This window comes from Erpetoichthys calabaricus, chromosome 5, assembly GCF_900747795.2.
Source record: "Erpetoichthys calabaricus chromosome 5, fErpCal1.3, whole genome shotgun sequence".
NCBI lineage: Eukaryota > Metazoa > Chordata > Cladistia > Polypteriformes > Polypteridae > Erpetoichthys > Erpetoichthys calabaricus.
Window position 1 is genome coordinate 215,705,873 of NC_041398.2, and position 10,503 is coordinate 215,716,375.

The following is a 10,503-nucleotide window of genomic DNA, read 5'->3' on the forward strand; positions in this document are numbered from 1 at the left end:
CTCTATGATTTTGTTTGTACATGAGGTCTATAGACCATACTGTATCTACTGCATTTAATGTAAAGTAATGCAAACCAAGAGAACATTAGCCTTTGCCACATCTTCTTCTTCTTTCGGCTGCTCCAGTTTGGGGTTTCCACAGAGGATCATCTGTTTCCATATTTTCCTGTCCTCTGCATCTTGCCACATCTGCATCACAAAATATTTGTTTGCATGAGCTGGCAGGAAAGATCAGTTAATGTATTCATTGCTTAAGCAAAGGATATACTTACCATGAAATGGGATACAGCACTAAACAAACTTTAGCTGCCAGTCAGTTTGTAAATTAGGAAATGTTACACGGCACAGGGACTGCAAAATGCAGCTTTTTAAGGATATGTGGAAAGACAAGGCAGTCCTAGGTCCATGGAAAAGAAACTAACTAGACACTAGGAGACAAACCAGCCAGTGATTTATTAGACAACAGTTGAATTGTGGCCAGTAAAATTCCATTAGCTGAAAGAAAATAGTTTATTAAAGTAGATTCAATGAGGTTTACTGGTTTTACTTTTTCTTTATAGGTACACTTATGTGTGTGACTGTCTTCGAGATACATATGTATTATTACTATTCATGTGTGTAAATCGGTGTAAGGGATCTGATCCTGTATTTGTTGAAGAGTGGTATACAAGAGTAAAGTGACTTGAAATTTATGCAAATTAGGGTGTGTTGTATACCAAGCATTCTCCTATCCGGAATTAAAGACAAAGACACCATAGTTAAAAAAAAGGTCAGGCTAAAAAGAAAGAGAAACAGAATGAATCATAACAAAACAGCAAACAATTGCCCTTGGGACTTTCCTGTACAAGTCAGTTACTCTGTTTACGTGATTGTGATGACTGATCTTCTTCCCGCCATTGTACCAAAATAACATTTCTCTCTCTCACCTTTTTCCATTATCCTTTGTGTTTACTTCCATGTACGCACAAAACAATATAATGTTGAGAAACCTGGTTAAGGCATGTGCAAGACCACTTATGGAAGTTCTGCTTCTGCAAAATGCTCCAAAGTCATTAAACTGTGCAAAAAAGAGTAAAAATGTCCTGATAGGTTGATGTGAATCCAAAAACAAGCATGGAGCCTGTGTCTCCTGAGCTCTATGGGGTACAATACTTTTAAAAATAACTTACATTACAAAAAAGTAACTAATTAACTAATTAACACAGATCACAGTATTCTTATAAATCTCCTTAGACACTGGGTGGGCCTCTCTAGCAGCATCTTAAATTGGTCTCAGTCTTCCTTAACGAGTAGAAAATTCTTTGTTAGTTGTGGTGCTTGTACTTTCGGAGACCCATCATATTGCCTATGGTGTACCACAAGGATCTATTCTGGGTCCGCTTTTCAATATACAGTACATGCTTCCATTACATCAGATCATCATAAAGCACAAGGTGAGTTACCACAGCTACGTAGATGATACACAGCTTTATTTATCAATAGCGCCTGATGATCCTGATGCTCTTGGCTCTCTGATCCAACGTCTTAACAGTATTTCTAAATGGATGAGTAGAAACGTTCTCAAACTAAATAAGGAAAAAACAGAAGTCTTAGTGTTTGGCAAAGTTGGATATAGTGAGGACATTAGAAATAAACTTGATCCCTTAGGTTTAAAAATCAAGACAGAAGAAAAGAATTATTGACTCTAACATAAACTTTAAATCGCATAATAACTAGATTACTAGAACTGCATTTTTTCTCTTAAGGAATATAGCAAAAGTTAGACCTCTTATACAGTCATATGAAAAAGGTTGGGAACCCCTCTCAGCCTGCATAATAATTTGCTCTACTTTCAACAAAAAAGAGAACAGTGGTATGTCTTTCATTTCCTAGGAACATCTGAGTACTGCGGTGTTTTCCGAACAAAGATTTTTAGTGAAACAGTATTTAGATGTATGAAATTAAATCAAATGTGAAAAACTGGCTGTGCAAAAATTTGGGTACCCTTGTAATTTTGCTGATTTGAATGCATGTAACCGCTCAATACTGATTACACCAAATTGGTTGGATTAGCTCAATAAGCCTTGAATTTTATAGACAGGTGTGTCCAATCATGAGAAAATGTATTTAAGGTGGTCAGTTGCAAGTTGTGCTGTCCTTTGACTCTCCTCTGAAGAGTGACAGCATGGGATCCTCAAAGCAACTCTCAAAAGATCTGAAAACAAAGATTGTTCAGTATCATGGTTTAGGAGAAGGCTACAAAAAGCTATCTCAGAGGTTTAAACTGTCAGTTTCAACTGTAAGGAATGTAATCAGGAAATGGAAGGCCACAGGCACAGTTGCTGTTAAACCCAGCAGGTCTGGCAGGCCAAGAAAAATACAGGAGCGGCATATGCACAGGATTGTGAGAATTGTTACAGACAACCCACAGATCACCTCCAAAGACCTGCAAGAACATTTACAATTCAGTGCAATTTGCACAAAGAACATCTGTATGGCATTTTGATGAGAAAGAAGCCCTTTCTGCACTCACGCCACAAACAGATTTGCTTGTTGTATGCAAATGCTCATTTAGACAAGCCAGATACATTTTGGAACAAAGTGCTTTGAACTGATGAGACAAAAATTGAGTTATTTGGTCATAACAAAAAGTGCTTTGAATGGCGGAAGAAGAACACTGCATTCCAAGAAAAACACCTGCTATCTACTTTCAAATTTGGTGGAGGTTCTGTCATGCTGTGGGGCTATGTGGCTAGTTCAGGGACTGGGGCCCTTGTTAAAGTCAAGGGTCAGATGAATTCAACCCAACATCAACAAATTTTTCAGGATAATGTTCAACCATCAGTCACAAAGCTGAAGCTACGCAGGGGTTGGATATTCCAACAAGACAATGACTCAATAAACAGTTCAAAATCTGCAAAGGCATTCATGCAGAGGGCCAAGTACAAAGTTCTGGAATGGCCGTCACAGTGCCCTGACTTGAAAATCTATGGGATGATTTGAAGCAGGCTGTCCATGCTCGGCAGCCATCAAATTTAACTGAACTGAAGAGATTTGGTATGGAAGAATCATCAAAAATACCTCCATCCAGAATCCAGACACTCATCAAAGGCTATAAGAGGCGTCTAGAGGCTGTTATATTTGCAAAAGGAGGCTCAACTAAGTATTGATGTAATATCTCTGTTTGGGTGCCCAAATGTATGCACCTGACTAATTTTGTTATGATGCATTGATTAACATATTTTCTGTTAATTCAATAAACTTAATGTCATTGCTGAAATACTACTGTTTCCATAAGGCATGTCATATATTAAAAGGAAGTTGTTACTTTGAAAGCTCAGCCAATGAGAAACAAAAATCCAAAGAATTAAGAGGGGTTCCCAAACTTTTTCATATGACTGTAACTTTACACTGAAAAAATTAGTTCATGCTTTTGTTTTTAGTCACCAAGATTACCGTAACGCACTCTTAACAGGACTACCTAAGAAAGACATTAATCGTTTAAAATTAATGCAGAATGCAGCAGCCAGAACCTTAATTAGAAAAAGAAAATCTGAGCACATCTCACCTGTTTTAGGGTTATTACATTGGTTACCTGTGTCTTTTAGAATTGACTTTAAAATACTACTAATGGTGTATAAAGTATAAAGCCTTAAATAATCTTGCTCTGTCCTATATTTTGGAATTCCTGTCCCCCTACACTCAAAATTGTAACCTTAGCTCTTCAAATGGTGGTCTGCTTATAATTCCAATGAGACTGACTTCATTGAATCCTGTCATGTGAAGCCTGGAAACAAAAAGGAATGAATTTAAAACATTTACATTAGGCAGAATGCCCAGTGGGGGCTGCGCGGTGTTTTGGCCTTGGAACCCCTGCAGATTTTGTTTTTTTCTCCAGCCTAACTGGATTTTTAATGTTTTTTTTTCTGTTCTCCTGGCCATCTGACCTTACCTTTATTTTTCTTATTCTTTAATATTACTGCCTAATCTTAATTGTTTTTCTTTTCTTGTAACTTTCTCTTTGACATCTTGTAAAGCACTGTGAGCTACAACGTTTGTATGAAAATGTGCTACATAAATAAATGTTGTTGCTGTAATTATGTTATATAATTACTTATTATAAAACGCAATGCGTTTCAAACAGTATGCTATTTTTACGTTACTTTATCTTCTTTTGTATAATAAAACTACACATGTGACTGGGCAACATTTGTTATTAAATTATAAGCCCAAATATGAACATTAACAAAACACATTTTCTTATGCTTTATAAATATGTTTAGTCCTTTGTGTGCTGTAAATTAAATAACAGCTATCCTCTTTTTACATCCCCGACTTAAGTCACGATGATTCTCGGTTATGGACACTGGCCGCTGCATCATCAGATCACACTGTTTCAAATATTTGTTGCATACAACTGGATTAGAACAAAACTGACACTTTATTAATCACCAGACTGCACACAGCCCTTGTCCAGGGCTGTGAGATTGAGCCCTGCAAAGGTGTGACATACTGGAACGTTTACTTAATGCAGGTAATTTTACTTTGATAAATTAAGTATTGCGTTAGGTTACTCTTACTTTAAAAAGTAAATCAAACTACTCAACACAGTTACTTTTAACATGCTACCCTGTTGCTTTTGAGATAGCGCTGCTCAATTTACCACTGTATGTTCAGCTCATTAGCATAAATTTAGTGATTTCTTTAATACTGAGGCAGATTATTTCAACCAGGTGAAAGAATACTACAATCACCTGAGCATTTATTTCAAGAAATCCATCTTTGTAGATGCTTCCAAAGTTTTCTCCCTCTGGCTGTTGGATTAATGTGTGAAAGAAAGACATTCACAGGCTAACAGAGAGCAACAAACATATGCAGAGTACAAAATCATTAAGTGTAACCTGGTTAAGGGTTTGCATGACCAAATAACTGGGTTACTCATTGAGGAATCTACATATGTTAACCCGGTTTGTCAGACACCAAAATCCTGGTTTCCTCTAATCAGAATAAGGGTAAATATGGCATTTTTGAAACCGGGTTTCTGTGAATAACCAGGTCGTTAAAGTGCTTGTAAATGCATTCTATATGTCTATTTATTGTGACAGGTTTTTGTTTATATTGAATTTTCAGGTTCTCCTCAAATCTACATCATCAGTTCTCATTTAGGTACACCAACATTCTTTTGACATTATCAAAGATGTACGTGTTAGCTTAATTTATTACTCTAAACTGGCACTGTGTGGGTTTTGCAATAATTGAGCTTTGCAAAGGACTGGCGCTATGCCCAGGAAGTCTCTTCTGAACCTTCTCTACTCTGAGCTGAAGGGTTAGCTGTAGGTATGTTATGCTCCATGCGCATTACAGGAATATTTGGTTAAGTTTTTACACTTTTCAAATACTCAAATAATAAAATAATTGTGTGGAATTTTTTAAATTACCTTGAGTTGAAGGGATTCAGGAAGATCTGCATATTTCATGTTGTCGCAGGAGGCTGGGGGACAGACCCGGCCGGGACGCCTGGAAGGACCAGGTGGTCGCGTATTTGTCCTCCGGGCCATGAGTGGGTAACTGCCCTGGATCAGAAGAGGGCCATGGAAGGGGAGTAGGGAGGCTCAAGCCTGTTGGGGCCCGTGCCCACCACCAGGGGGCACCCCAAGCCTCATGGAGCCCGGGACACATCTACTTCCGCCACACCCATGGACGACGATCCTTCCAGGGACACCACTGTCGTCAGGCAGAGCACCTGGAGCTCATCCAGGTAAGAATAAAAGGGGCCGCCTTCCTCCAATCAGTGAGCTGGATTTGGGAGTGGCAGCTGGACGAAGCTCCTGTGGAGAGAGGAAAAGGCGGCCCAGGGACAGTGAGTGAAAGGCCCGGGAGAAAGGTGATTGGGGCAAGAAGCACAGTGTGCTGTGCGGGACTGTGTTGTGTGTAAAAGAGCAAGAAAATAAATGTGAGTTTTATAAAGATGCAGTGTCTGTCTGATGGTGTCCGGGCAAGTCTCACAATGTTAATAAAATGGGAAAACTACAAGTCAGCCTTCCTGGTTTCCTGCATCAGCATTAACAGACCATTCAGTCACTCCTGTTTGTTTAAGCTAATAGTTAACTTCTTCAAATACTACAATCACTTCTTACACAATGACAGCATATCACTTTGCAACTGTGTGGTTTGTTAGCACAATCCTCTGTATAAACATGAGCTTGCTAGCTCCAGACACAAAGGTACTTTATAAAATTGTCCTCAAGTTCACTGTTTGGTCAGAAAACATGAAATGCATTTTAACCAGCACCTTAGATGAGTTTTTTTAGAACCCCAGAATTCACTCTCAAAAAGTGAGAACTGAGTTCAAACAAATGGGGATAGTGACACTTTGACTTTATTGTCTTCCATGTTTCCAACAAAGCTCTGTATTTTGTGAGGTGGAGTTGTATATACTGCACATAACATTCACTGGCTTACAGATGACTGCGTAACATTATAGTTGCAATTTTAATTTTTATATATTATGTCTAAGGCAGCAAGATAACCCTCCAAATAGTTAGGAATTTATATTTTGTTCTGTTTAAGCTTTATTTATACATTATTGTAGCATACATGTTTTTACATAATTTTATTTCCACTTTTGACATTACTTTATGGAGCAGCAGAACAGAAACAAGGAACAAGTACAAAAGCTTTTAGCTGGAAAACTACCCACAAAAATTCAGAAAACAAATAAAACAATCATCTAAAACGTAAACATCCAAAATGAGAAACAATCTTTTTAGGTTTTATATTAACCTTCAGTCTTTTCACCTAAATAGATAGCTCTGAAACTGGCAGAGACAATATATTAATCACAGGCACAATGATTTTGTTCTTTAAACTTTTTAGTGACCACTGCTTATTTACCTTTTCTATGAAGGTTGTCCAAAACCAATGTAGTCATCTACTAATCTATCCAAATGTCGTAATGATGTTTTGCAATAGTGCACACACAATAAACACAAAAAAGTTGCATAGTGATTAAACATAAAACACAATGCAAATACAACTTGTGATGCCACCACTGATTTTCGAGGCTGCACTTTATAATCGTTATTGAAGACAGGACTTTTGGCCAGTTGATGAAGGAAAGAGGCAGATCTTCAGGTAAGAAGTTCTGTATTATGGGAATGTGTTTCCTTGTTATGTTGTGCACTGACTTTTCCAAAAGTATGGATTTAACAATATTTTATTAAAAAATGGATGTGTTTTGTATGTTTTGAGCATATGACTAGATAACTGACATGTGGATAATGTGGCACGAGTTACATGAGATTGTTTTTCTTGCTTCTATGGATGTTTTTTAGAATTATTTGCTGTTGTACAGCATTGGTCAACATTAGGTCCTATTATATCATAAAATGTTCTCTTTTGTTACTGAAAAAACATTAAATGAATGTAATTTTTTTTCAGCCATCACTACAAACTACATGTGGTAATACAGTATGTCAAAAAATATATCATTTTTGGGTGAAGTATTACTTAAACCTTGCTTGTTGTAAGTTCATCTTTTTCAGCTGTTATACTCCCAAAGCCTGGGAAGTGTTTTATGGGTCTTGGAGAAGGGAAACAAGGGGGGAAGATTAACTAACAGATTCCATTTGTGACTGAGAAATGCATGAAAAATACGCAGTAAATGCCTGACATCACTTCTGTTTAAGCACAGTAAGCTTAGCCGACTATATAATCAGCCATCATCCTGGAAGTCTGTGTTTATTTGAAAACCTACTACTAAAGGAAAACCGAGCTCCACCATTGAGAAGAGCTATAACCTGACACTCAAAGTTATAAAACAGCCAGCCGCCAGCATTCATTGGCATTTTCTTTATTTAGATTTTGTTACAACATTAAATTGGGGTACACCAACACATCTTCTGACTTTGTATTTTTATTCAAACAGGATTTCAATTTATGCCTTTTAAAGAAACCTTATACTCTATTTTAACATACAGTTCAAGCTCATTTATTTTCTCTTTGAAAAAAAATGTTAAAATATGTATTTGGATCATTCATTTCATCTCACTGCATCTCATCTTCTGAAACTGCTTTTCCTGCTGAGGGTTGGGTGTCATTTACTTCAACAACAACAACAACAACATTTATTTATATAGCACATTTTCATACAAATAATGTAGCTCAAAGTGCTTTATATGATGAAGAAAACAGAAAAAAGACAAGTATTCATATTCATTGTAACTATTATAATTTTTTTCTATAAAATCAAAAGCCTTTTTGAAACAGTATTTAACTTTTTTTGTAAATTAGTAATTGAGCAAAAGGAGAAATGTTTAATGAAGATGCAATATTAAATCAAAAAAGTAAAGGCAATTTCAAAATAAATAGAAACTGACGCACTACAACATGTTTGTGACAACTTATGCATAGTTCAAAAATGCACAGTGCTTTACTGTTAGTCTAGTTTAAGCCAAGGTCAAATGAACATGGACGCTCCACTGAGGGATTGAAGCATTGTTGAACAACGGGCCATAGTGGGATTTCATTGGGCAGAGGGAGTGAAAACTGCTGTGAAAACTGAACAGCCATCACTGCAAACCTGCTCAGTACAGAGCATTGTTCAATAATAGTGCAGTCCCACAGTGGAGTCTCCACGTTCATTTGACCTGGGCTTCCATTAGTCTAGTTTAGTCAGAGTGCTGCACTGTGTGTATTGAAACTACCCATAAGCCATCACAAACGTGTTGTATTGCGTCAGCTTCTATCTGTTGTAGCTACTGAGTAATTTTCAAATTGCCTTTACTTTTTGATTTACCCTCAAATTCAAACGACTGAGAATTTTTGTAACTTTGAAAACAAGGATTGTGTTTACTTTTATGCATTACACTTTAAAACAAGACCAAATTATAATATTCTAAATATAACAATACCAAACAATAAATTTCTTACCGTCATAGAAGAACTGATCTGTGTACGTTAGTCATTGTGTTTCACCTTTGAACATTGTAAAAAGTCCATGACTAAAACAGCTTATATCTTTAGTTCATGATTGAAATCCTTCAGATTTGTTGCTGTTTATAGCTGGAAATCACTAGAAGGAAGTTACAACCTTTTTTCCCATCCAATCCATATGAAATTAAAAATGCTTTCTCAGCTTGGAAAGTTGTCTCTTTTGCCAAAACAGAATCAGTTCATCTACTTGAGCATTTTTTTCAAAATATTGCTCAATTCTACTATTATTTATAGCATATTGAAAGGCCACTGGGCGGAAAATACAGTAGAGGAGACAGTAATTAAGTTATTAGTTAAAATGAGGAGTTCCAGAGCAGTGAAACTGAGGGTTTCAGGGAGTCAGAGACTATCCTACACACATTCACCGTTCCTGCCACTATGCCAATGTACAGGCATCAATCAAATGTTTCTACATTTCTTTGCGATATCCGTAGGAAAAAACGGTGTACCTGGAAAAATACACAAAGACCCAAGGTAAATATTCAGAGTTCATGCAGACAATGACAGGGCTGGACCAATTTAGACCCAACAATTCATTTTACATGTACATCTTTAGAGTACCTGAAAAAACTTGTGGCCAAGTTTTCTACATATGTAATTACATTTGAACATATAATGCAAACTGTATCGTTTGATTAACTGACTTTTGTTTCCTCATATTTTCTCACCAGAAACAATGCCAAGATTGCAAAAAATATTTCTGTTCTGATCTAAAAATTAAAGCATTTAAGTAATATAGATTACATCTGACCTTTACTTTTCTTTTTCACTGAAAGGTTTCTTGTACATAATTATATTCTGTTCTATTTTTAAACAGGATTTACAGACGATGGGTGTTGGCCAATTACCCACTAAAGGCAGTATTTCGCACATAAAATTGTAATATTATATAGTATGCAGTATATTGCAGCATTGCAGTATTTACCCCAAGACAGTGTGTTTCATCCAGCTATTTTATGTACATACTTTATCTAGCGCAAAATAACAGGACATAAAGCATGAGACCAGCCATTCACAGACACACAGACTAATTGAAACATATTAAACTAGCAACCTTATGATACTAAAGCTGATTAAGCACGTCTGATAATGGATAGTGAGAACTTTAAAGGTCACTTTTTAAAATATTAACAATAACTAGACAATACAGGAATAGGTAATAATGATGTAATATAACAATACATAAAGGAAAAGATTTGGCTCCCCTGGGTATACTCAAAAAATGGCAGTGTCTCTAGCTACCCTCCCCATAGTTCAGATTATCCACTTCACACTATAAATAGCACCACCAAAGCAGTCCTTCACACCTTCCCTTCCTTCTTTCATCAAGCAAGCCAATGACTTGCACTCTACTCCTGACTTCAGGCTTCCCTAGTTTCATATCTGCATCAGATCCCTGGATCACTTCTGGGTTTAGGGCTATCTAAGAACCCAAGAGTTCCCCACTTCCAAGATATATAAAAAGGTGTAGTCAACCCTATTGAGGTCTGATAATATGAAGCAGGAGGCCGTGCACATTTAAACCAGCTT